A 26971-nucleotide genomic window follows, 5' to 3' on the forward strand; every position below is an offset into this window, starting at 1 on the left:
ACAGTGGGGGGTATGTCGGGCCGTGACGGTTACTGTACAGTGGGAGGTATGTTAGGCCGTGACGGTTACTGTACAGTGGAAGGTCTGTCGGGCCGTGATGGTTACTGTACAGAGGGAGGTATGTCGGGCCGTGGAGTTCCAGGCCCATTGCACCTCATGGATGCATCATCATTTGTTGCTCAATCTGTTTCAAGTTTGTCCCATTCATTACCGACAGGGCTTCATATCTTGTTGAGGAGGGTCTGAAAAATGTGCCGTTGCTTCCCATTATGCAGTGACCATTCTTACCGATGTATGAAATGTAGAGATGTATCAGCAGCAGGCAGATTGGTGATGATGTGGTCAATTATATATTTCCCTTTTATTGATTTCCCCATAACCTGCCACAGAGCAGTCTAGCAGCCACAGGATCCTGCATCTATATTGACGAGATACCAAGGTTCTGCCCCCTCTGCCTGGCTGTGTCCTATCAGTGTGACAGACCCTACCAGAGAGGATGGTGATGCTGCCTGGCACACAGTTCTGTGCACATCATCCTGCTTCAGACGCAATATCTAACTGTTTCTTGATTGATCTGAGATAAATATACACAGGGCACTTTCACATTTTGTAAAATGAAGAGTTAATATCACTTTGTTTCTTACATATTTTAAAATAATCCAAACATCATTGTTTTTCCATTGAAAACAATTGAAGTGAACAATAATTAAAATACCAGAGTGCACAGCTAACTATTACACAATTCAGTGACTGTAGTAAAAAGCTGATTCTTGTTCAGATCAGTGAACACACCATGTTGCAGGCAGCAAAGCTGTTTAAAATGACTTTGAGAAAAAAGCCTGAATTCAGACACACTGTTTTTGAGCCTCACCATGACCTCCAAAATACTGGCCATCTCCATAATCTGTTCATAGAGATTCCAAACTGGAGCTTGTCTGTTACTCGCACAATGCCTCACAGCAGTCTGTTTAGAGACATACCTGAACAACGGGGAGATGTGTGTTGGTGCAGACTGGTCAATGGACTAGAACATAGCACTGGTCCAGACTTAGTTCAACATTTGTAACAATGACCTGTCAACAACCATGTCTAGCAAATATATTTCTTCTGTGTGTCACCTTAGCTCTGTAATTCTGTACCTTTACCCGATCCTGAATGAAGGTGTTATAAAGGTAGTGGGCTCCTGCAGCACGTGGCATCTTACATTGAATCCCTCATAAACGATATCCAGTGTGTTAGCCCCACAATGTCAGCATCCAAACAGAATTTTACAGCTCTAATGATGGCCAGTATGATCCCAGCCCAACGACCTTGTGTGTGACTTGAGCTGGAAATCCCGATGGAAATGTTTGCAGCATTGTTCTCACCGTTAACAGCAAAGTCTCTTTGCTCAAGTTTCGATAGCCTTTCATAATAACAACTTTTTGATTGTCCAATAAGCATTATATCCCTCCTTTATTCAGTTCACTTTTATAACAACGATATGATGGAAAGAGTGCCCAACTCACAGTAAGGAGCATTGAAATGATGAGTCTCATTACCACACCCAAGACCACATTGTTATTAAGTACAAGGTCTTTGAAAATATACAACTATTTTCCCGTGTATTAATATTGTGAATGAATAGTCGACTCTCCTGTTCCTCAGATGCTGCGTGAACGGCTGTGCTTTTTCAGAACCACACTTTTTTCCTCTGATCTCCAGCACCTGCAGTGCTCACTTTCTCCCTGCTAATATTCTCGCATAATCATTTTCGTGGCAACTGTGTGTTTAAACATGTTACAGTCAGATATGAGTACATTTTGAACTGCTTCTGTCTATGTCAGAGCTCAGTAATGTGTGATGTGAATGTCAGTGTCTGTGTGATGCTCGGTATGTAGGCCATGCATCTGACAGATGGACAGATAGTTTCAAACATAATTTCCCATCAGCTGTTCCTGAACAGCAAGGTACTGCCTGGACCCCACCAGCCTGAGCACACAAAACCCAAAGCACAGTGGCCAGCATTGGGCATGACAATATTTTTCAATTTAATTTATTCATAGAATATGATTGGGATGTCCCGTCCCGTATTGCCCGTCCCGTATTGCCCTTGAGAAGGTGGGGGTGAGCTGCCGCATTGACCCACTGCAGTCCATGTGTTGTAGATGTGCATTACGGAGGGACGTTGAAACAGTGACACTGAAAGAACAACAATATGCTTCCCAATCAGGATGGTGGGTGGCTTGGAATGGAACGTGAACATGGTGATGATTCCATGTGTCTGCTTCCCTTGTCCTTCTTGATGGTCGTGGTTTCGGAGGTACGTTGTAAGGAACTTTGGTAAATTTCTGCAGAGCACCGTGGAGATGGCCGGCATTGCTGTTACTGAGCGCAAGTGGATGAGGGTTGAAACTGCACTCTCACAGGCAAATGGGGGTATTTCATCACACACACACTCAACGTGTTATAGATGGTGTGCAGGCTTTCGGAAACCACGAGGTGAGTTATTTCTGCAGGATTCCTAGCTCCTGACATATACTTTTTGCCAATCAATTTATATATTTCAAAGTGTGGCACTGGAAAAAAGCACAACAGGTCAGGCAGCATATGAGCTACAGGAGAGTCGACGTTTTAGTATAAACCCTTCACAGGAATGGGTAATGAAATTATATGGTCAATCAAGTTTTTGATAACGGTAATTCCCGGGATATTACTAGGTGTGTGATCAATGATGGTGGTGGCATTGAACGTTGGAAGATATGGTTGAATTTTCTATTGTTAGAGGTAATCGTTGTCTGGCACGTGTGTAATGGAAATGGTACTTGTCACTGTTAAGCATACGCCTGCATATTTACAGGTCCTTGTTGCATTTGGATAAGGATTGCTTCAGTATCTGATTAAATCACAAATGGTGTTGAACATTGCCCAATCATTGCCAAACATCCCCAGGTGTGACTCTACAGTGGAGGGATGGTCATTTATGATTAGGCCTGGGGCAGAGAGCACTCTGAGACATCACTGATACTGTCCCTCTGTCTGATCGAGGAAGCTTGCTTCTGCTTCCACCTGCTTCAGATGTGTCTAACAACATATCTGAGCAGAATAATTTTACAGTATCTTCCCCATGGAGCTGAGGGAGGACTTGGTTAGTTCAATCAGTTGGACGGCTAGATATTAATGCTAACAGTGTGGGTTCAATTCCTGCACGGACTGGGGTGACTAAAGGACTGTCCTACTCAACCTCTCCCTTACTTGAGGCATGTTGACTGTCCAGTTAAACTGCCACCAGTCGTCTTTTTCTAACGAGAGAGCAGCCCTATCATCCTGTAGGAGTATGCTGCAATAACATTTCAATTTTGATCTACAGGTTTACTCAGTCAAGCAGCTGTGACATTTTGGACCCGACCATCTCGATCACCAATGCTGCTGCTGAGTCCTTCTGGGTGGTGGTTTTAAAATGGCCAACCCAGTATAGATTCTACAGACTTGCATTCCCCTCTCTGTAACATTGACAGCCTTGCTTTCCTATCCCTGTAACATCTCCAGCCTTGCTTTGCTATCTCTGTAACATCTACAGCCTTGTTTTACACGCTCTGTAACAGATCCAACCTTCCTTTCCTACCTCTGTAAAATCTAGAGCCTTGAATTCCTATCTCTGTAATAATTCAAGCCTTGATTTCCTATCTCTGTAATATTTCCAGCATTGCTTTCTCTCTGTAACGACTCCAGCCCTGCTTTCCGATCACTGTAACATCTTCAGCATTACTTTACTTTATATGTAACATCTCCTGCCTTGCTTTCCAATCTCTATGACATCTCCAGACTTGCTTTCCTATCTCTGTAATATCTCTAGCCTTTCGTTCCTATCACTGCAACATCCCCAGGCTTGCTTTCCTATCTCTGTGGCATCCTCGGCCTTGCTTTCCGCTTTCTATGACATCTCCAGCCTTGTTTTCCCCTCGCTGTAACATCTCCAGCCTTGCATTCCTATCTCTATGGCATCTGCAGACTTGATTTCATATCCCTGACACATTATCAGCCTTGCTTTCCTAACTCTGTAACATCTCCAGCCTTGAATTCTATCTCTGTAACATCTCTAGACTTGTATTCTTATCTCTGTAACAACTCCAACCGTGCGTTCCAATCGCTGTAACATCTCTAGCCTTGCTATTCTCTTTCTGTAACATATCAAGACTTGTTTTCCACTCTCTGAAACATCACCGGCCGTGCCTTCCTATCTCTGTAACATTACCCGCATTGCTTTCCCCTCTCTGTCATAACTCCAGCCTTGCATTCCTCTTTCTGCATAACATCTCCAGCCTTGATTTCCTATCTCTGTAACAACTCCAGCCTTGCTTTCCTATATCTTTAACATCTCTAGCCTTGATTTCCGATCTCTGCAACCTTTCCTATCTCTGTAACATCTCTTGACTTGATTTCCCCTCTCTGTAATATCTCCCACCTTGCCTTCCTATCTCTGTAAAATTACCAGAATGCGTTCCAATCACTGTAACATCTCCAGCCTAGCTTTCCTATCTCTGTATCATCCCCAGCCTTGCTTTCCTGTCACTGAAACGTCTCCAGACTTGCTTTCCTCTCCCTGTAGCGTCTCCAGCCTTATGTTCCTCTCCCTGTAACAACTCCAACCGTGCTTTCCTATCTCTGTAGCATCTTCGGCCTTGCTTTCCTCTCTCTGTGACATCTCCAGACTTGTTTTCCTATCTTTGTAACATCTCCAGCCTTGCTTTACAATCTCTGTAACAGCTCCAGCCTAGCTTTCCACTCTCTGAAACATCACGAGCCTTGCTCTCCTATCTCTGTAACATTTCCAGCCTTGCTTTCAACTCTTCGTAACATATTCAGCCTTGCATTGCTAAATCTGTTATATCTCCAGCCGTGTTTTAGCACTCTCTGTAACATCTCCAGTCTTGCTTTCCAATCACTGTAACATTTCCCGGCTTGATTTCCTATCTCTGTAACATCTCTAGACTTGCTTTCCTCTCTCTCCGCAACATCTCCAGCCTTGCTTTCCTATATCTATAAGATCGCAAGCCTTTCTTTCCTATCTCTGTAACATCTCCAGACATGTTTTCCTATCTCTGTAACATCTTCAGCCTGGCTTTCCTATCTCCGTAACATCTGCAGACTTGATTTTCTTTCTCTGTAACATCTCCAGCCTTGTTTTCCTATCTCTTTAACATCGCCAGACCTGTTTTCCTATCTCTGTAACATCTGAAGCCTTGTTTTCCTATTTCCGTAACGTCAAAAGCCTTGCTTTCCTGTCTCTGTACCATATCCAGACATGTTTACCTATCTCTGTGACCTCTCCCGACTTGATTTCCGATCTCGTTAACATCTCCTGACTTGCTTTCCCCTCTCTGTTACATCTCCAGCGTTGCCTTCCTATCCCTTTAACATCTCCAGCCTTGCTTTCCTATCGCTGTGAAATCTAGAGCCTTGCTTTCCTATCTCTATAACGTCTCCAGCCTTACGTTCCTATCCCTGTAACATCTCCAACGTTGCTTTCCTATCTCTGTAGCATCCTCGGCCTTGCTTTCCGCTTTCTGTGACATTTGCTGCCTTGCTTTCCCCTCTCTGTAACATCTCCAGACTTGCTTTCCATTCGCTGTAACATCTCCAGCCTTGCATTATTATCTCTGTAGCATCTCCAGACTTGATTTCGTATCTCTGAAACATTGCCAGCCTTGCTTTCCTAACTGTGTAACATCTCCAGCCTTGCTTTCCTGTCTCTGTAATGTCTCCAGCCTTGGATTCTATCTCTGTAACACCTCCAGACTTGTTTTCTTATCTCTGTAACATTACCTGCCTTGCTTTCCTCTATCTGTAACATCTCCAGCCTTCCGTTCCAATCGCTGTAACATCTCCAGCCTTGCTTTGCTATCTCGGTAACATCTCCAGCCTTGATTTCCTGTCACTGTAACGTCTTCAGGTTTGCTTTCCTCTGCCTGTAACGTCTCCAGCCTTACGTTCCTATCCCTGTAACAACTCCAAACGTGCTTTCTTATCTCTGTAGCATCTTCGGCCTTGCTTTCCTGCCTCTGTAACATCTCCAGCCTTGCATTCCTATCTCTGTAACATCTCCAGACTTGCTTTCCTGTCTCTGTAACATCTCCAGACTTACGTTCATATTTCTGTATGATTACCAGCCTTGCTTTCCTATCTCTGTAACACTTCCAGCGTTGCTTTCCCATCTCTGTAATATCTCCAGACTTGCTTTCCATTCGCTGTAACATCTCCAGCCTTGCATCAATATCTCTGTAGCATCTCCAGACTTGATTTCGTATCTCTGAAACATTGCCAGCCTTGCTTTCCTAACTGTGTAACATCTCCAGCCTTGCTTTCCTGTCTCTGTAATGTCTCCAGCCTTGGATTCTATCTCTGTAACACCTCCAGACTTGTTTTCTTATCTCTGTAACATTACCAGCCTTGCTTTCCTATCTCTGTAACATTACCTAGAACATAGAACATAGAACATAGAACATTACAGCACAGAACAGGCCCTTCGGCCCACGATGTTGTGCCGAACTTCTAACCTAGATTAAGTACCCATCCATGTACCTATCCAAATGCCGCTTAATGATCGCCAATGATTCCGACTCTACCACTCCCACGGGCAGCGCATTCCATGCCCCCACCACTCTCTGGGTAAAGAACCCACCCCGACATCTCCCCTATACCTTCCACCCTTCACCTTAAATTTATGTCCCCTTGTAACACTCTGTTGTACCCGGGGAAAAAGTTTCTGACTGTCTACTCTATCTAGTCCTCTGATCATCTTATAAACCTCTATCAAGTCACCCCTCATCCTTCGCCGTTCCAACGAGAAAAGGCCGAGAACTCTCAACCTATCCTCGTACGACTTCCTCTCCATTCCAGGCAACATCCTGGTAAATCTTCTCTGCACCCTCTCCAAAGCTTCCACATCTTTCCTAAAGTGAGGCGACCAGAACTGCACACAGTACTCCAACTGTGGCCTAACCAAAGTCCTGTACAGCTGCAACCTGCCTTGCTTTCCTCTATCTGTAACATCTCCAGCCTTCCGTTCCAATCGCTGTAACATCTCCAGCCTTGCTTTGCTATCTCGGTAACATCTCCAGCCTTGATTTCCTGTCACTGTAACGTCTTCAGGTTTGCTTTTCTCTGCCTGTAACGTCTCCAGCCTTACGTTCCTATCCCTGTAACAACTGCAAACGTGCTTTCTTATCTCTGTAGCATCTTCTGCCTTGCTTTCCTGCCTCTGTAACATCTCCAGCCTTGCATTCCTATCTCTGTAACATCTCCAGACTTGCTTTCCTGTCTCTGTAACATCTCCAGACTTACGTTCATATCTCTGTATGATTACCAGCCTTGCTTTCCTATCTCTGCAACACTTCCAGCGTTGCTCTCCCCTCTCTGTAGCATCTCCAGACTTGATTTCGTATCGCTGAAACATTGCCAGCCTTGCTTTCCTAACTGTGTAACATCTCCAGCCTTGCTTTCCTGTCTCTGTAATGTCTCCAGCCTTGGATTCTATCTCTGTAACACCTCCAGACTTGTTTTCTTATCTCTGTAACATTACCAGCCTTGCTTTCCTATCTCTGTAACATTACCTGCCTTGCTTTCCTCTATCTGTAACATCTCCAGCTTTCCGTTCCAATCGCTGTAACATCTCCAGCCTTGCTTTCCTATCTCTGTAACATCTCCAGCCTTGCTTTCCTGTCACTGTAACGTCTTCAGGTTTGCATTCCTCTGCCTGTAACGTCTCCAGCATTACGTTCCTATCCCTGTAACAACTCCAAACGTGTTTCTTATCTCTGTAGCATCGGCAGCCTTGCTTTCCTCTCTCTGTAAAATCTAGAGCCTTGCTTTCCTCTATCTGTAACATCTCGGGCCTTGCGTTCCAATCTCTGTAACATCTCCAGCTTTGGTTTGCTATCTCTGTAACATCTCCAGTCTTGCTTTCCTGTCACTGTAACGTCTCCAGGCTTTCTTTCTTCTCCGTGCAACGTCTCCAGCCTTTCGTTCCTATCCCCGTAACTTCTCCAACCTTGCTTTCCTATCTTGGTAGCATCTTCGATCTTGCTTTCCTATTTCTGTAACATCTCCAGACTTGTTTTCCTATGTTTGTTACGTTTCCAACCTTGCTTTACACTCTCTGTAACATCTCCAGCCTTGCTTTCCTTTCTCCGTAACATCTCCAGCCTTGCTTTCCTGTCACTGTAACATCTTTAGGTTTGCTTTCCACTCCCTGTAACGTCTCCAGCCTTACGTTCCTATCCCTGTAACAACTCCAACCGTGCGTTCCTATCTCTGTAGCATCTTCGGATTTGCTTTCCTCTCTGTGACATCGCCAGCGTTGCTTTCCCCTCTCTGTAACATCTCCAGTCTTGCTTTCCTATCTCTGTAACATCTCCAGACTTGTTTTCCACTCTCTGAAACATTACCGGCCGTGCCTTCCTATCTCTGTAACATTACCTGCATTGCTTTCCCCTCTCTGTCATAACTCCAGCCTTGCATTCCTCTTTCTGCATAACATCTCCAGCCTTGATTTCCTATCTCTGTAACACCTCCAGCCTTGCTTTCCTATATCTCTAACATCTCTAGCCTTGATTTCCGATCTCTGAAACCTTTCCTATCTCTGTAACATCTGCAGCCTTGATTTCCTATCTCTGTAACACCTCCAGCCTTGCTTTCCTATATCTTTAACATCCCTAGCCTTGATTTCCGATCTCTGCAACCTTTCCTATCTCTGTAACATCTCTTGACTTGATTTCCCCTCTCTGTAATGTCTCCAACCTTGCCTTCCTATCTCTGTAACATTACCAGAATGCTTCCCTCTCTCTGTGACATCTCTAACCTTGCTTTCCTCTCTCTGTAACATCCCTAGCCTTGCATTCCTATCCCTGTAACATCTCAGGCCTTGCATTCCTGTCTCCAGTCTTACGTTCCTTTCCCTGTAACATCCCCAACCTTGCTTTCCTATCTATGTAGCATCTTCGGCCTTGCTTTTCTACCTCTGTAACATCTCCAGCCTTGCATTCCTATCTCCGTAAAATCTCCGGACTTGCTTTCCTGTCTCTGTATCATCTTCAGACTTGCATTCGTATCTCTGTAACTTTACCAGCCTCGCTTTACTGTCTCTGCAATATCTCCAGCCTTGCTTTCTTGTCACTGTAACATCTTCAGGTTTGCTTTCCTCTCCCTGTAAGGTCTCCAGCCTTACGATCCTATCCCTGTAACAACTCCAATCGTGCTTTCCTATCTCTGCAGCATCTTCAGACTTGCTTTCCTCTCTCTGACATCTCCAGCGTTCCTTTCCGATCTCTGTAACATCTCCAGATTTGCTTTCCCCTCTCTGTAATATCTCCAAACTTGCTTTCCTCTCTCAGTAACATCTCCAGACTTGCTTTCCTCTCTCTGTAACATCTCCAGACTTGCTTCACTCTCTGAAGCACATCCAGCCTTGCTGTCCTATCTCTGTAACGTCTCCAGCTTTGCTTTCAGCTCTGTGTAATATCTCCAGCCTAGCTTTTCTCTCTCACCGTAACATCTTCAGCCTTGATTTCCTGTCTCTGTAACATCTCCAGCCTTGCATTCCTCTCTCTGTAACATCTCCAGACTTGATTTCCTATCTCTGTGTCCTCTCCAGACTTGATTTCCTATCTCGTTAACATCTCTTCACTAACTTTCCCCTTTCTGTAACATCTCCAGCCTTGCCTTCCAATCTCTGTAACATTACCAGAATGCTTTCCTATGTCTGTAACATCTCCAGCCTTGCTTTCCTGTCTCAGTAATGTCTCCAGCTTTGCTATTCACTCTCTGTAACATTACCAGCCGCACTTTCCTATGTCTGTAACATCTCCAGACTTGCTTTCCCGATCTGTGTAACGTCTCCAGCCTTACGTTCCTTTCCCTGTAACATCGCCAACCTTGCTTTCCTATCTCTGAAGCATCTACGGCCTTGCTTTCCTCTTTCTGTGACATCTCTAGCCTTGCATTCACCTCTCTGTAACATCTCCCGCGTTGATTTCCTATCGCTGTAACATCTCGAGACTTGCTTTCGGATCTCTGTAACATTACCAGCCTTGCTTTCCTATCTCTGTAATTTCTCCAGCCTTGCATTCCTATCTCTGTAACATTTCCAGACTTGCTTTCCTCTATCTATAACATCTCCAGCCTTGCTTTCCTATCACTGCAACGACTCCAGGTTTGTTTTCCTCTCCCTGTAACATCTCCAGCCTTACGTTCCTCGCCCCGTAATATATTCTGCCTTTGCTTTCCTATCTCTGTCGCATCTGCGGCCTTGGTTTCCACTTTCTGTGACATCTCCAGACTTGCTTTCCCCTCTCCGTAACATCTCCAGACTTGCTTTCACCTCTCTGTAACATCTCCTGCCTTGCATTCCTATCTCTGTAACAGCTCCAGACTTGCTTTCCCCTCTCTGTCATCTCTCCAGCCTCGCATTCCTATCTCTGTAACATCTCCAGCTTTGATATCCCGTCTCTGTAATATCTCCAGCCTTGCTTTCCAATCTCTATAACATCTCCAGCATTGCTTTCCTATCACTGTAACGTCTCCAGGCTTGCTTAACTCTCCTTGTAATGTCTCTAGCCTTACGTTCCTTTCCTTGTAACATCTCCAACCTTGCTTAAAAATCTCTGTAGCATCTTCAGCCTTGCTTCCTTCTCTCTGTGACATCTCCAACCTGGCTGTCCTATCTCTGCAACACCTCCAGCCTTGCTTTCCTATCTCTGTAACATCACCAGACTTGCTTTCTCCTCTCTGTAACCTCTCCAGCCTTGCTTTCCCCTCTCTGTAACATCTCCAGCCTTGCTTTCCTATCTCTGTAACATCTCCAGACTTGATTTCCCCTCTCTGTAACATCTCCAGCCTTGCATTCCTATCTCTGTAAAATCTCCAGATTTGCTTTCGTATCTCTGTACTATTACCAGTCTTGCTTTCCTATCTCTGTAACATTTCTAACCTTGCTTTCCTGTCTTTTTAATATTTCCAGCCTTGCATTCCTATCTGTGTAACATCGCCAGCTTTGCTCTACTCTATCTGGAACATCTCCAGACTTCTTTCCAATGTTGATGACATATCCCGCCTTGCTTTGCTATCTTGGTATCATCTCCAGCCTTGCTTTGCTATTACGGTAATGTCTCCAGGCTTGCTTTCGTCTCTCAGTGACATCTCCATCCTTGCTTTCCTATCACTGTAACCCCTCCAGGATTATTATCTTCTCCCTGTAACGTCTGCCGCCTTACGTTCCTAGCCCTGCAACATCTCCAACCTTGCTTTCCGACCTCTGTAGCATCTTATCCCTTGCATTCCTCTCTCAGTGACACCTCCTGACTTGTTTTCCCATCTCTGTAATATCTCCAGTCTAGATTTACTATCCCTGTAACATCTCCAGCCTTGCATTCCTATCTCTGTATCATCTAGAGCCTTGCTTTCCTATCTCTGTAACACCTCCATACTTGCTTTCCCCCTCTGTAATATCTCCAGCCTTGCTTTCCTCTCTCTCCGTAAAATCTCTAGACGTCTTATCCTATCTCAATAACATTTCCAGACTTTTTTTGTATCTCTGTAACATTATTAGCCTTGCTTTCCTATCTATGTAACATTTCCGTTCTTCCTTTCCTGTCTCTGTAATATCTCAAGCGTTCCGTTTCTCTCTCTGTAACATCCCCAGCCTTGCTTTCCTAACTCTGTAACATCTGCAGCCTTGATTTTCTATCTCTGTGACGTCTCCAGCATTGCTTTCCTCTCTCTCTGTTACATCTCCAGCCTTGCTTTCCGATCTCTTTAACATCTATAGCCTTGCTTTCCTCTCTCTGTAACAAATCCAGCCTTGCTCTTCTGTCTCTGTAACACATCCAGCCATGATTTCCAATCTCTGGAACATCTCTTGACTTGATTTTTCCTCTATCAGTGACATCTCCGTGTTTGCTTTCCCCTCTCTGTAACATCTCCAGACTTGCTTTCCTATCTGTGTAACAGTACCAGCTTTGCTTTCCTATCTCTGCAACATCTAGAGTTTTGTTTTCCTGTCTCTTCAATTTCTCCAGAATTGCGATTCTCTCTCTGTAACATCTCCAGCCTTGCTTTCCTACCTCTGTAACATCTCCAGCCATGATATCCCGTCTTTGTAATATCACCAGCCTTGCATTCCTTTCTCTGTAACATCTCCAGACTTGTATTCCTCTCTCAGTAAGATTACCAGTCTTGCTTTCGTATCTCTGTAACATTATCAGCCTTGCTTTCCTATCACTGTAACGTCTCCAGCCTTGCTTTCCTATCTCTCTGACATCTCCAGCCATGCATTCATATCTCTGTAACATCTCCAGCCTTGATATCCCGTCTTTGTAACATTTCCAGCCTTGCATTCCTATCTCTGTAACATCTCCAGACTTGCATTCCTTTCTCTGTAACATTACCAGCCTTGCTTTCGTATTTCCGTAACATCTCCAGCCATGCATTCCTATCTCTGTAACATCTCCAGCCTTGTTATCCCGTCTCTGTAATATCTCCAGCCTTGCATTCCTATCTCTGTAACATTACCAGCCTTGCATTCCTATCTCTGTAACATTACCAGCCTTGCATTCCAATTTCTATAACATCTCCAGCCTTGCTTTCCTATCGCCGTAACATCTCCAGCCTTGCTTTCCTATCGCTGTAACATCTCCAGCCTTGCTTTCCTGTCTCTTTACCATCTCCAGCTTTGCTTTCCTATCTCTGTGAAATCTAGAGCCTTGCTTTCATATCTCTTTAACGTCTCAAGCCTATCGCTCCTATCCCTGTAACATGTCCAGACTTGCTTTCCCCTCCCTGTAACATTTCCAGCCTTGCTTTCCTATTTCTGTAACATCTCCAGCCATGATTTCCAATCTCTGTGACATCTCTTGACTTGCTTTCTCCTCTCTCAGTGACATCTCCTTGTTTGCTATCCGCTCTCTGTAACATCTCCAGCCTTGCATTCCTATCCCTGTAAAATCTCCAGACTTGTGTTCCTATCTCTATAATATTACCAGCTTTGCTGTCCTATCTCTGTATATTCTACAGTCTTGTTTTCCTGTCTCTGTAATATCTCCAGCCTCGCATTCGTCTCTCTGTGACATCTCCAGCTATGCATTCCTATGTCGGTAACATCTCCAGCCTTCATATCCCGTGTCTGTAATATCTCCAGCCTTGCATTCTTATCTCTGTAACATCTCTAGACTTGCATTCCGCTCTCTGTAACATTACCAGCCTTGCTTTCGTGTCTCTGTAACATCTCCAGCCAAGCTTTCCTATCTATTTAACATCTCCAGACTTGATTTCGTATCTCTACAACATCTCCAGCCTTCCTTTACTATCACTGTAACGTCTCCAGGCTTGCTGTCCTCTCCTTGTAATGTCTCCAGCCTTATGTTCCTTACCCTGTGACATCTCCAACCTTGCTTGGCTATCTCTGTAGCATCTTCGGCGTTGCTTCCCTTTCTCTGTGACATCTCCAGCCTTGCTGTCCTATCTGTGTAACATCCCCAGACTTGCTTTCCTATCTCTGTAACATCTCCAGACTAGATTTCCTATCTCTGTAACATCTCCAGCCTTGCATTCCTATCTCTGTAAGATCTGCAGACTTGCTTTGCCATCTCTGTAACATCTCCAGTCTTGCTTTCCTATCTCTGTAACATCTCCAGCCTTGCTTTCCTATCTCTGTAACATCTCCAGCCTTGCATTCCTATCTCTGTATCATCTCCAGCCTTGCTTTCCTATCTCTGTAACCCCTCCAGACGTGCTTTCCCCTCTCTGTAACATCTCCAGCCTTGCATTCCTATCTCTGTAACATCTCCAGACTTGCGTTCGTATCTCTGTACTAATAGCAGTCTTGCTTTCCTATCTCTGTAACATTTCTAGCCTTGCTTTCCTGTCTCTGTAATATCTCCAGCCTTGCATTCCTATCTGTGTAACATCGCCAGCGTTGCTCTACTCTATCTGGAACATCTCCAGCCTTGCTTTCCAATCTCTATAGCATCTCCAGCCTTGCTTTCCTATCTCTGTAACATCTCCATCCTTGCTTTCCTAACAATGTAACTCCTCCAGGCTTGTTATCCTCTCCCTGTAACGTCTCCCGCCCTACGTTCCTAGCCCTGTAACATCTCCAACCTTGCTTTCCGACCTCGGTAAAATCTTCGGCCTTGCCTTCCTCTCTCAGTGACATCTCCAGACTTGCTTTCCACTCTCTGTAACATCTCCAGCCTTGATTTCCTCTCTCTCCCCGTAACATCTCCAGAAGTCCTATCCTATCTCAGTAACATTTCCAGACTCTTACCGTATCTCTGTAACATTACGAGCCTTGCTTTCCTATCAATGTAACATCCCCGTTCCTGCTTTCCTGTCTCTGTAATATCTCCAGCCTTGCGTTTCTCTCTCTTTAACATCTGCAACCTTGATTTCCTATCTCTGTAACGCCTCCAGCATTGCTTTCCTCTCTATCTGTTACATCTCCAGCCTTGCTTTCCGGTCTCTTTAACATCTGGAGCCTTGCTTTCCTCTCTCTGTAACAAATACAGCCTTGCTCTTCTATCTCTGTAACACATCCAGCCTTGCTTTCCTCTGTCTGCAAAATCTCCAGACTTGATTTCCAATCTCTGGAGCATCTTGCTTTCTCCTCTCTCAGTGACATCTTCATGTTGATACCCCCTCTCTGTAACATCTCCAGCCTTGAATTCCTATCCCTGTAACATCTCCAGACTTGCTTTCCTATCTCTATAACAGTACTAGCTTTGCTTTCCTATCTCTGCAACATCTAGAGTTTTGTTTTCCTGTCTGTAATTTCTCCAGAATTGCGATTCACTCTCTGTAACATCTGCAGCCTTGATATCCCGCCTTTGTAATATCACCAGTCTTGTATTCCTTTCGCTGTAACATCTCCAGACTTGCTTTCGTATCTCATTAACATCTCCAGCCTTGCTTTCCTATCTCTCTAACAGCTCCAGACTTGCTTTCGTATCTCAGTAACATAACTAGCCTTGCTTTCCAATCTCTATAACATCTCCAGCCATGCATTCCTATCACTGTAACGTCTCCAGGCTTGCTTTCCTCTCCTTGTAACGTCTCCAGCCTTACGTTTCTATCCCTGTGACATCTCCAACCTTGCTTTCATATCTCTATGGCCTCTTCGGCCTTGCTTCCCTCTCTCTGTGACATCTCCAGCCTTGCTGTCCTATCTCTGCAACACCTCCAGTCTTGCTTTCCTATCTCTGCAACATCTCCAGACTTGCTTTCCCCTCTCTGTAACACCTACAGCCTTGCATTCGTATCTCTGTAACATTACCAGTCTTGCATTCCTATCTCTGTAACATCTCTAGCGTTGCTTTCCAATCTCTATGTCATGTTGTGCCTTGCTTTTCTACCTCTGTAGCATCTTCGTCCTTGCTTTCCTCTCACTGTAATATCTCCAGCCTTGCTGTCCTATCTCTGTAACATCTCCAACCTTGCTTTCCAATCTCTATAACATCTCCACCCTTGCTTTCCAATCATTGTAACGTCTCCAGACTTGCTTTCCTCGCCTTGTAACTTCTCCAGCCTTATGTTCCTATCCCTGTAACATCTCCAACCTTGCTTCCCTCTCTCTGTGACATCTCCAGCCTTGCTGTCCTATCTCTGCAATATGTCCAGCCTCGCATTCCTATCTCTGTAAAATCGCCAGCGTTGTTCTCCTCTATCTGTAGCATCTCCAGCCTTGCTTTCCTATCACTGTAATGTCTCCCGGCTTGCTTTCCTCTCCCTGTAACGTCTCCAGCCTTCGGTTCCTAGCGCTGTAACATCTCCAACCTTGCTTCCCTAGCTCTGTAGTATCTTGGGCCTTGCTATCCTCTCTCAGTGACATCTCCCGACTTGCTTTCCCCTCTGTAGCATCTCCTGCCTCGCGTTCCTACCTCTGTAACATCTCCAGACTTGCATTCCTATCACTGTAACATCTGCAGACATGCTTCCGTATCTCTGTAACATTACCAGCCTTGCTTTCCTATCTTTGTTACATCTCCAGCCTTGCTTTCCGATCTCTGTAACATCTAGATCCTTGCGTTCCTATCTCTGTACCATCTCCAGCCTTGCTTTCCAATCTCTGTAACATCTCCTGACTTGCTTTTATATCTCTGTGACATCTGCAGACTTGCAATATCCTCTCTGTAACATCTCCAGGCTTGCATTTCTCTCTCTCCTTCACCTCTCCAGCCTTGCTTTTCTCTCTCTGTAACATCTCCAGCCTCGCTTTCCTGTCTCTGTAACATCTCCAGACTTGCTTTCCCCTCTCTGGAACATCTCCAGCCCTGCTTTCCTATCTCTGTAACATCCCCAGCCTTGCTTTCCTATCCCTGAAACAACTCAAGCCTTGTTTTCGCATCTCTGTAACATCTCTAGCCTTGCTTTCCTGTCTCTGTAATATCTCCAGCCTTGCATTCCTATTTCTGTAAATTCGCCAGCGTTGCTCTTCTCTATCTGTAAAATCTCCACCTTTGGTTTCCAATCTCTGTGACATCTCCAGCCTTGCTTTCCTATCATTGTAATGTCTCCAGGCTTGCTTTCCTCTCCCTGTAACGTCTCAGGCATTACATTCCGGTCCCTGTAACCATCCTGCCTCTGTAGCCACTTGGGCATTGCGTTCCTCTCTCTGTAATATCTACAGCCTAGCTGTCCTATCTCTGTTACATCTGCAACCTTGCTCTCGTATGTGTGTAACGTCTCCAGCATTGCTTTCCTCTCTCTCCGTTACATCTCCAGCCTTGCTTTCCGATCTCTTTAACATCTAAAGCCTTGCTTTCCACTGTCTGCAAAATCTCCAGCCATGATTTCCAATCTCTGTCACATCTCTTGACTTGCTTTCAACGATCTGTAACATCTCCAGCCTTGGTTTCCTTTCTCTCCCTAACATCTCCAGCCTTGCTTTCCTATCTCGTTTACATCTCCAGCCTTGCTGTCCTATCTCTGTAACATCTACCGCCTTGCTTTCCTGTCTCTTAACATCTCCAGAATTGCTTTCCCCTCTCTGGAACATCTCCAGCCCTGTTTCCCTATCTCTGTAACATCTACGGCCTTGCTTTCCTGTCTCTGTAACAACTCGATACTTGTTTTCGTATCTCTGTAACATCTCTAGCCTTGCTTTCCTATCACTGTAACATATCCAGCCTTGCTTTCCTCTCCTTGTAAAGTCTCCGGCCTTACGTTCCTATCCCTGTAACATCTCCAACCTTCGTTTGCTATCTCTGTAACAACTCCAGCCTTGCTTTACTATATCTGTAGACTCTTCGGCCTTGCTTTCCTCTCTCTCTAAAATCCCCAGCCTTGCTTTCCTACCTCTGTAACATCTCCAGCCTTGCTTTTCTCTCTCTGCGTAACATCTCCAGACGTGCTTTCAAATCTCTGCAACATCTCCAGTCTTGCTTTCCTGTGTCTGTAATATCTCTAGCCTTGCTTTCCTATCTCTGTAACATCTCCAGCCTTGCTTTCCTATCCGTATAACATCTCCAGCCTTGCTTTTCTCTATCTGCAACATCTCCAGCCTTGCTTTCCAATCTCTGTAAGATCTCCTGACATCGTTTCCACTCTCTGAAACATTTCCAGCCTTGCTTTCCTCTCTCTCCATAACATCTCCAGCCTTGCTTCCCTATCTCTGTAACATTTCCAGGATTGTTTTCTTATGTCTGTTTCATCGGCAGCCTTGCGTTTCTATCTCCGTAACATCTCCAGACTTGCTTTTCTATCTCTGTAACATCTCCAGCCATGCTTTCTTATCTCTGCAGCAACTCCAGCCTTGCTTTCCTCTCTCTGTAACATCTCCAGACTTGCTTTCGTTTCTCTGCAACATTACCAGTCTTGCTTTACTATCTCTCTAATAGCTCCAGCCTTGGGTTTATCTCTCTGTAACATCTCCAGCCCTAGCTTTCCTATCTCTGAAACGTCTCCAGTATTGCTTTCCTCTCTCTTCGTGGCATCTCCAGCCTTGCTTTCCTCTTTCTGCAACATCTCCAGCCTTGCTTTACGATCTCTGTAACATCTCCTGACTTGCTTTCCCCTCTCTGTAACACCTCTCGCCTTGCTTTCCGATTTCTGTAATATCTCCAGACTTGCTTTGCTATCTCTGTGACATCTCCAGACTTGCATTTCCCTCTCTGTAACATCTCCAGGCTTGCATTTCTCTCTCTCCTTTACATCTCCAGCCTCGCTGTCCTCTCTCTGTAACATCTCCAGACTTGCTTTTCTATCTCTATAACATCTCCAGGTTTGCATTTCTCTCTCTCCTTTACATCTCCAGCCTTACCTTTCTCTCTCTGTAACATCTCCAGACTTGCTTTCCTATTTCTTTAACATCTCCAGCCTTGCTTTCCGATCTCTGTAACATCTCCAGACTTGCTTTCCCCTCTCTGTAACATCTCCAGCCTTGCTTTCCTCTCTCTCTGTAGCATCTCCATCCTTGTTTCCCATCTCTGTAACATCTCCATCCTTGCTTTCCTATCTCTGCAACACCTCCAGACTTGCTTTCCCCTCTCTGTATCATCTCCAGCCTTGCTTTCCTCTCTCTCCAGATGTCTTTTCCTATCTCTGTAACATTTCCAGCTTTGCATTCTTATCTCTGTAATATCTCCAGACTTACGTTTCTCTCTCTGTGACAGCTCCAGCCTTGGTTCCTCTCTTTCCGTAACTTCTCCAGACTTGCTTTCCAATCTCTGTAAGATCTCCTGACATACTTTCCACTCTCGGAAACATCTCCAGCCTTTCTTTCGTTCTCTCCGTAACTTCTCCAGCCTTGCTTTCCTATCTCTGTAACATCTCCAGTCTTGCTTTCCAGTCTCGGTACTATTTCCAGCCTAGCGTTTCTCTCTGTAACATCTGCAGCCCTGCCTTTCTCTCTCTGTCGCATCTCCAGCGTTGATTTACTGTGTCTGTAACGTCTCCAACTTTGTTTTCCTCTCTCCCCTTAACATGACCAGTCTTGCTCTCCTGTCTCTGTAGCAGTTTTCACTATCTGCAACATCTCCGCCCTTGCTTCCTAATCTTTGTAAGATCTCCTGACATGCTTTTCCCTCTCTGTAACCTCTCCAGCCTGACTTTCCTCTCTCTCCGTGAAATCTCCAGTCTTGCTTTCTTATCTCTGTAACATTGCCAGACTTGTTTTCCTATCTCTGTAACATCTCTAGACTTGTTTTCCTATCTCTGTAACATCTGCAGCCTTGCTATCCTTTCTCCGTAACATCTCCAGACTTGCTTTCCTGTCTCTGTAATATCTCCATGCTTGCGTATCTCCCTCTGTGACAGCTTCAGCCTTGCTTTCCTCTCTTTCCGTAACATCTCCTGCCTTGCATTCATATCTCTGTAACATTACCAGCCTTACTTTCCTATCTCTGTAACGTCTTTCCCCTCTCTGTATCATCTCCAGCCTTGCTTTGCTCTCGCACGTTAACATCTCCAGCCTTGCTTTCCTATCTCTGTAACATCTCCAGACTTGCTTTTCTTTCTCAGTAACATCTCCAGCCTTGCTTTCCTCTCACTGTAACAGCTCCAGTCTTGCTTTCCTCTCCCTGTAACATCTCCAACCTTGCTTTCCTCTCCCTGTAACATCTCCAACCTTGCTTTCCTCTCTCTGTAACATCACCAGCCTTGCTTTTCAATCTCTGTAACATCTCCAGACTTGGTTTCCCCTCTCTGTAACATCTCCAACCTTGCTTTCCTCTCTCTGTAAATATCTCCAGCCTTGCATTGCTATCTCTGTAACCTCTCCAGACCTGTTTTCCTATCTCTGTAATATCTCCAGAATTACTTTCGTATCTCTGTAACATTACCAGCCTAGCTTACCTATCTCTGTAAGATCTCCAGCATTGCGTTTCTCACTCTGTAACATCTCCAGCCTTGCTTTCCTATCTCGTTAACGTCTCCAGCATTGTTTTCCTCTCCCTACGTAACATCTCCAGCCTTGCTTTCCGATCTCTGTAACATCTAGATTGTGCTTTCCAATCTCTGTATCAACTCCAGCCTTGCTCTCCTATCTCTGTTACACCTCCAGCCTTGCTTTTCCCTGTCTGCAACATCTCCAGCCTTTCTTTCCTATCCCTGAAAGGTCTCCTGACATGCTTTCCCCTCTCTGAAACCTCTCCAGCCTGGCTTTCCTCTCTCTCCGTGAAATCTCCAGTCTTGCTTTCCCATCTCTGTAACATCTCCAGCGTTGCTTTCCTATCTCTGTAACATCTCCAGCCTTGCTTTCCTCTCTCTGCCACCTCTCCAGACGTTCTTTCCTAGCGCTGTAACACCTCCAGACGTACTTTCGTATCTTTGGAACATTACCAGCGTTGCTTTCCTATCTGTCTAACATCTGCAGTCTTGCTTTCCTCTCTCTGTAATATCTCCAGCCTTTCGTTTTTCTCTCTGTAACATCTCCAACCTTTCTTTCCAATCTCTGTAACAACTCCAGGCTTGCTTTCCTACCTCCTTAACCGCTCCGCCCTGTCTTTTTATCTCTGTAACATCTCTAGCCTTGCATTCCTCTCTCTCCTGAACATCTCCATCCTTGCTTTCCTATCTCTGCAGCATCTCCAGCCTTGCCTTCCTATCACTATGAGATCTCCAGGCTTGCCTTCCTCTCCCTGTAACGTCTCGAGCCTTGCTCTCATCTCTCTCTGTAATATCTCCATCCTTGCTTCCCTATCTCTGTAACATCTCCAACATTGCTTTCCTATCTCTGTAACAACTCCAGGCTTTCTTTCCTATCTCTGTAGCATCTTCGGCCATGCTTTCCTCTCTCTGTGACATCTCCAGCCTTGCTTTCCTACCTCTGTAACATCTCCAGCCTTGCATTCCTGTCTCTATAACCTCTCCAGACCTCCTCTCCTATCTCTGTAACATCTCCAGACTTTCTTTCATACCTCTGTAACATTACCAGCCTTGCTTTCCTATCTCTGTAACATCTCCAGCCTTGCGTTTCTCTCTCTCTAACTTCTCCAGCTTTGCATTCATATCTCTTAACGTCTCCAGCATTATTTTCCTCTCTTTCAGTAACATCGCCAGACTTGCTTCCCGATCTCTGTAATGTATAGAGCCTTGCTTTACTAACTCTGTTACAACTCCAGCCTTGGTCTCCTATCTCTGTAACACCTCCAGCATTGCTTTCCTCAGTCTGGAACATCTCCAGCCTTTGCAATTTCTGTAAGATCTCTTGTCTTGCTTTCCTCTCTCTCCGTAACAACTCCAGCCTTGCTTACCTATATCTGCGACATCTCCAGTCTTGCTTTCCTGTCTCTGTAATATCTTCAACCTTGCTTTCCCCTCTCTGTAACATCTCCAGCCTAGCATTCCTATCTCTTAACGTCTCCAGCATTGTTTTTCTCTATCTCAGTAACATCACCAGGCTTGCTTTCCGATCTCTGTAACAACTCCAGCCTTGGTCTCCTATCTCTGTAACATTTCAAGTCTTGCGTTCCAGCCTCTGTAATATTTCCAGCCTCGCGTTTCTCTCTCTATAGCATCTTCGGCCTTGCTTTCCTCTCCCTGTAACGTCTCCAGCCTTACGTTTCTTTCCCTGTAAAATCTCCAACCTTGCTTTCCAATCTCTGTAAGATCTGCAGTCTTGCTTTCCTATCTCTGTAGCATCTCCGGACTTGCTTTCCTCTCCAGACGTGCCTTCCATTTCTGTAACATCTCCAGACTTTCATTCGTATCTCTGTATCATTACCAGCCTTGCTTTCCTATCTCTTAACGTCTCCAGCATTGTTTTCCTCTCTCTCCTTAACATCGCCAGACTTGCTTTCCTATCTCCGTAACAACGAGAGCCTTGGTCTCCTGTTTCTGTAACACCTCTAGCATCGCTTTCCTCTCTCTGAAATATCTCCAGCCTTGCTTCCCTGTCACTTCAACATCTCCAGATTTGTTTTCCTATCTCTGTAACATCTCCAGCCTTGCTTTCCTATCTCTGTAACATCTCCAGACATGTTTTCCTATCTCTGTAAAATCTTTAGCCTTGCTTTCCTTTCTCTCTGTAACATCTCCAGACTTGCTTTCCTCCATCTGCAACATCTCCAGCCTTGCTTTCCTATCTCTGTAACATCTCCAGACTTGCTTTCCCTTCTCTGCAACATCTCCAGCCTTACTCTCCTCTCTCCATAACATCTCCAGCCTTGCTTTCCGATGTCTGTAAAATCGCCAGCATTGCAGTCATATCTCTGTAACCTCTCCTAACGTGCTTTCCTATCGCTGTGACATCTCCAGACATGCTATCGTATCTCTGCAACATCTCCAATCTTGCGTTTCTCTCTCTGTTACATCACCAGCCTTGCTTTCCTCTCTTTCCGTAACATCTCCAGCCTTGCTTGCCTGTCTTTGTAGCATCGCCAGCCTTGCTTTCCTGTCTCTATAATATCTCCAGACTTGTTTTCATATCTCTGTAACATATTCAGCCTTGCTTTCCGATCTCCGGAAAATCTCCAGCCTTGCTTTGCTGTCTCTGTAGCATCACCAGCCTTGCTTTCCTGTCTCTGTAATATCTCCAGACTTGTTTTCGTATCTCTGTAACATCTTTAGACTTGCTTTCCTATCTTCTTATGCTCTGGCTGTCCTATCTCTGTGACATCTCCAGACTTGTATTCCCCTCTCTGTTACATCTCCAGCCTTGCATTCCTCTCTCTCCTTAACAACTCCAGCTTTGCATTCCTCTCTCTCCTTAACAACTCCAGCCTTGCTTTGCTATCTCTGTAACATCTCCAGCCTTACGTTCCTAGCCCTGTAACATCTCCAACTTTGCTTTCCTATCTCTGTAGCATCTTCGGCCTTGCTTTCCTCTCTCTGTAACATCTCCAGTCTTGTTTTCCTGTTTGTGTAACATCTCCAGCCTTGCTTTCCTATCAGTGTAATATCTCCAGGCTTGCTTTCCTCTCCCTATAACGACTGCAGCCTGACGATCCTAGCCTTGTAACATCTCCAACCTTGCTTCCCTATCTCTGTAACAGCTCCAGCCATGCTTTCCCCTCTCTGTAACATCTCCAGCCTTGCTTTCCTCTCTATCCGTAACATCTCCAGCCTTGGTTTCCTGTCCCTGTAACATCTCCAGCCTTGCTTTCCAATTTTTGTAATATCTCCTGACTAGCTTTCCACTCTCTGGAACATTTCCAGCCTTGCTTTGCTCTCACTCCGTAACATCTCCAGACGTGCTTTCCTCTCTCTGTAACATTTTTAGCCTTTCTTTCCTATCTCTGTAACATCTCTAGACTCGTTTTCCTATCTCTGTAACACCTTCAGCCTTTCAATTCCAACTCCGTAACATCTCCAGACTTGCTTTCCTGTCTCTGTAACAGCTTCAGACTTGCTTTTCCCTCTCTGAAACATCTCCAGCCTTACTTTGCGCTCTCTCCGTAACATCTCCAGTCTTTCTTTCCTACCTCTGTAACATCTCCATCCTTGCTTTCCTATCTCTGTAACACCTCCAGACTTGTTTTCCAATATCTGTAACATGTCCTGACTTGCTTTCCGATTTCTGTAACATCTCCAGCCTTGTTTTCCTGTATCTGTAACATCTCCAGCCTTGCATTCCTATCTCTGTAACATCTTCAGACTTGTCTTCCTATCTCTGTAACATCTTCAGCCTTTTTTTCCTCTCTCTATGACATCTCCAGCCTTGCTTTCCTATCTGTGTAGCCTCTCCAGACGTGCGTTCATATCTCTGTAACATCTCCAGACTTGCTTTCCGATCTCTCTGTAACATCTCCAGCCTTGTTTTCCTATATCCGTAACACCTCCAGACTTCCTTTTCTATCTCTGTAACATCTCCAGACTTGCTATCCTATCTCTGTAGCATCTTTAGCCTTGCATTCCTATCTCCGTAACCTCCCTGTGCTGGTTTCCTACCTCTGTGACATCTCCAGACTTGTATCCCCCTCTCTGTAAATCTCCAGCCTTGCTTTACTCTCTCTCCTTAACATCTCCAGCCTTAATCTCCTGTCACTGTAACATCTCCAGCCTTTCTTTCCTCTCAGGAACATTTTCAGCCTTGCTCTCCTATATCCGTAACATCTCCATACTTGCTTTCCTAACTCTGTAACATCTCCAGCCTTGCTTTCCTTTCTCTGTGACATCTCCAGCCATGTTTTCCTATCTCTGTAACACCTCCAGACCTGATTCCCTATCTCTGTAACATCTCCAGACTTGTTTTCCTATAACCGGTCCGCCCTGTCTTTCTTATCTCTGTGACATCTCCAGACTTGCATTCCTCTCTCTCCTGAACATCTCAATTGTTTCTTTCCTATCTCTGTAAAATCTCCAGACTTGCTTTCCTAACTTTGTAACATCTCCAGCCTTACTTTCCTCTCTCTGTGACATCTCCAGCCTTGTTTTCCTATCTCTGTAACATCTCCAGACTTGTTTTCCTATAACCGCTCCGCCGTGTCTGTCCTATCTCTGTGACATCTCCAGACTTGCATTCTCCTGTCTGTACCATCTCCAGCAATGCATTTCTCTCTCTCCTGAACATCTCCATCCTTGCTTCCCTCTCCTCTTTCTGTTACATTTGCAGCCTTGCTTTCCTAACTCTGCAACATATCCAAACTTGCTTTCCCCTCTCTGTAACATCTCCAGCCTTGTTTTCTAATCTCTGTAACATCTCCAACCCAGCTTTGCAATCTCTGTAACAACTCCAAGCTTGCTTTCCTATCTCTCTAGCATCTTTGGCCTTGATTTCCTCTTTCTGTTACATTTGCAGCCTTGCTTTCCTAACTGTGCAACAAACCCAGACTCGCTTTCCCCTCTCTGTAACATCTCCAGCCTTGCTATCATATCTCTCCGTAACATCTCCAGCCTTGCTTTCCTCTCTCTGTAACATCTCCAGCCTTGCATTCCTGTCCCTATAACCTCTCCTGATGTGCTTTCCTATCTCTGTAACATCTCCAGACTTTTTTTCGCATCTCTGTAACATTACCAGCCTTACTTTCCTATCTCTGTAGCATCTCCAGCCTTGCTTTCCTCTCTCTCCGTAACACCTCCAGCCTTGATTTCCTATCTCTGTAACAACTCCAGCCTTGCATTCATATCTCTGTAAACTCTCCTGACGTGCTTACCTATCTCTGTGATATCTCCAGACATGCTGTCGTATCTCTGTAACATTACCAGCCTTGCTTTCCTATCTCTGTAACGTCTCCAGCAATCCCTTCATCTCTTTTCGTAACATCTATAGCCTTGCGTTTCTCTCTCTGTAACATCTCCAGCCTTGCTTTCCAATCTCTGTACCGTGTCTAGTATTGCTTTCCTCTCTCTCCGTAACATCTGTAGCCTTGGTTTCCTATCTCTGTAACACCTCCAGCCTTTGTTTCCTCTATCTGCAACATCTCCAGCCTTGCCTTCCAATCTCTGTAAAATCTCCTGACTTGCTGTCCCCTCTCTGTAGCATCTCCCCACGTGCTTTCCTCTCTTTCTGGATCATCTCATGCCTTGCTTTCCTATCTCTGTAACAACTCCAGCCTTGCATTCCTATCTCTGTAACATCTCAAGTCATATTTTTCTACCTCTGTAACTTCTTCAGGCTTGCGTTCCTCTCCCTGTAACGCCTCCTGCCTTATGTTTCTCTCCCTGTAACATCTCCAACCTTGCTTTCCAATCTCTGTAACAACTTCAGGCTTGCTCTCCTCTCTCTGTGAGAACTGCAGCCTTGTTTTCCTGTCTCTGTAACATCTCCAGACTTGCTTTCCTGTCTCTATAACCTCTCCTGACGTGCTTTCCTATCTCTGTAGCATCTCCAGACTTTCATTCGTATCTGTGTAACATTACCAGCCTTGCTTTCCTATCTCTGTAAAAATCTCCAGACTTGTTTTCCTATCTCCGTAAAATCTCCAGAGTTGCTTTTCTATCTCTGTAACATCTCCAGCCTTGTTTTCCTATCTCTGTAACATCTTTAGCCTTGCTTTCATATCTCCTTTTCCTCTCCGGCCTGGCTGTCCTTTCTCTGTGACTTCTCTAGACTTGCATTCCCCTCTCTGAAACATCTCCAGCCTTGCATTCCTCTCTCTCCTTCACATCTCTAGCCTTGCTTTCCTATCTCTGTAACATTTCCAGCCTTACGTTCCTAGCCCTGTAACATCTCCAACCTTGCTTTCCTATCTCTGTAACAAATCCAGCCTTGCTTTCCTATCTCTTAACATCTCAGGCATTGTTTTCCTCTCTCTCCTTATCATCGCCAGACTTGCTTTCCTAGCTCTCTAACAACTCTAGCCTTGGTTTCCTATCTCTGTAACACCTCCAGCATTGCTTTCCTCAGTCGGCAACATCTCCAGCCTTGCTATCCAAACTCTGTAAGATCTCCTGACTTGCTTTCCTCTCTCTACGTAACATCTCCAGCCTTGTTTTCCTCTCTCTGAAACATCTCAAGCCTTGATTCACTATCACTTCAACATCTCAAGATTTGTTTTCCTATCTCTGTAACATCTCCAGCCTAGCTTTCCTCTCTCTCTGTAACACCTCCAGCCTTGTTTCCTATCTCTGTAAAATCTCCAGCCTTGCATTCATATCTCTGTAACCTCTCCTGACGTGCTTACCTATCTCTGTAACATCTCCAGACATGCTGTCGTATCTCTGTAACATTACCAGCCTTGCTTTGCTATCTCCAGTCTTGCGTTTCTCTCTCTGTAACATCTCCCGTCTTGTGTTTCTCTCTCTGTTACATCTCCAGCCTTGCTTTCCTCTCTTTCTGTAGCATCTTCAGCCTTGCTTTCCTGTCTCTGTCGCATCACCAGCCTTGCTTTCCTGTGTCTGTAAGATTTCCAGACTTGTTTTCCTCTCTCTGTGACATCTCCAGCCTTGCTTTCCTATCTCTGTAACATCTCCAACCTTGCAATTCTCTCTATCCCTAACATCTCCAACCATGCATTCCAGTCTCTGTAATATCTCCAGCCTTGCGTTTCTCTCTCTGTAACATCTCCAGCCTTGCTTTCCGATCTCTGTAACATCTCCAACCTTGCAATTCTCTCTATCCGTA

This window comes from Chiloscyllium plagiosum, unplaced genomic scaffold, assembly GCF_037043375.1.
Source record: "Chiloscyllium plagiosum isolate Xiang-an unplaced genomic scaffold, Cpla_swu_hap1 HiC_scaffold_38, whole genome shotgun sequence".
NCBI classification, from domain to species: Eukaryota; Metazoa; Chordata; class Chondrichthyes; order Orectolobiformes; family Hemiscylliidae; genus Chiloscyllium; species Chiloscyllium plagiosum.